Genomic DNA, 1,494 nt, shown 5'->3' on the forward strand with positions numbered 1-1,494 from the left:
CGGCCATGCTGGGGCACCATCTTTAGTTAAAAAACTCAACCCCATGACTTATTCTTTGTAAGCCTAGTACTTATTCTATCAATCTCTTTTGCCAAACCGCTAAGTTACCAGGACATAATCACATCAACATCGGTTGTCTTGCAATGGTGGGTGAACAAACACACACACACATATATACAATAGACTTCTTTCAGTTACTGTCTACCAAATCCACTCACAAGGCTTTGGTCGACCCAAGGCTATAGTAGAAGACACTTGCCCAAGGTACCACGCAGTGGGACTGATCCCGGAACCATGTGGTTGGTAAGCTAGCTACTTACCACACAGCCACTCCTGTGCCTATAGAGTGACGCTTACAGCACCTAGGTTTCCCAAGCGGTCACCCATCTAAGTACTAACTAAGCTCGACGTTGCTTAACTTCAGTAATTGGATGAGAACCGGTGCTTTCAACTTGATATGGCTACTGGTAGTATATTTTGAATTACATAATCCAATATATTGTTCATTATTTTGAAGATGGTAGAGTAGGAATGAGCAACCATTTTTGAGAAGAAGGCTGCATAAAACATACCTCATCATTGAGCAGGCTGCACTGCTATAAACCTTTGAGGTAATTTTTAAAATTTTAGTTTGTGTTTGAAGAAATGAGTTGTGTCTCTGAGCTTCACTGGGTCCTTAACATCAGTGAGGTGGATGCTGGATGCTGATGATTACAAGAAAGACATGGGCAAAGAGAGAATTCCATAGGGATAATGTTGTGAGGAGTTAGGGTGATGTGCAGTGGTTAGTGTAGGGCAGAGCGTATTGGACAGACTAAGGGTTAGTCTGGAGTGGAGTGGAGGAGAGGTGTGTGAGTTGAGAGTACTTGAGTGGGGTGAGAGAAGCTAGCTCCAAGGAACAGAACATTTTTTAGTATCAGTAGGAAAGCAGAGAGGGGGAAAGAGAGAATGAGAGAGAGAAAGAAACAGACAGAGATGATGATGAGAGAGCAAGCAAGAAAGAATGAGAGAAAATAAGAGAAAAAGAGAGAGAGAAAAGAGAGAGAGAGTGTGATCCCAATACATTTGTGAGCCAGAAGATGGGATGTGTTGATTTCATGCCAGTCTGTTGAATTGCCTGTTTGTTTTTTTTTTTTTGGTGGTGGTGGATGCTTGCTAAGCTGTGAGTAGATGAAGCAGCACTGTTCCTGATGCAAGTGTGGGTGTGGGATGTGTGGGTGTGGGATGTGTGGGTGTGGGATGTGTGTGTGTGTGCAGCAGCATTGATCAATATTCAACTGTGGGTGGCTGGAGAATGGTCTTGGACATAATATCAAACTCCTTTTCTCTTTATGTCAAAATAACATTACCAAATAAGTCTGCGAGCTTGGCAGAATCATTGGCACACCAGGCAAAATGCTTAATTGCATTTCATCTGCTTCTGCATTCAGAGTTCAAATTCCATGAAAGTTGACTTTTGCCTTTCATCTTTTCAGGGTCAATTAAATAAGTACC

The 1,494-nt window shown here is 42.4% G+C and overlaps 1 pseudogene; it reads right to left on the reverse strand.

Moving 5' to 3' along the window:
* Window positions 1-350: 350 nt before the first annotated feature.
* LOC115216001 lies at window positions 351-469 on the reverse strand (annotated as a pseudogene).
* Window positions 470-1,494: the final 1,025 nt, after the last annotated feature.

This window comes from Octopus sinensis, linkage group LG9 (assembly GCF_006345805.1).
Source record: "Octopus sinensis linkage group LG9, ASM634580v1, whole genome shotgun sequence".
Taxonomy (NCBI): Eukaryota; Metazoa; Mollusca; class Cephalopoda; order Octopoda; family Octopodidae; genus Octopus; species Octopus sinensis.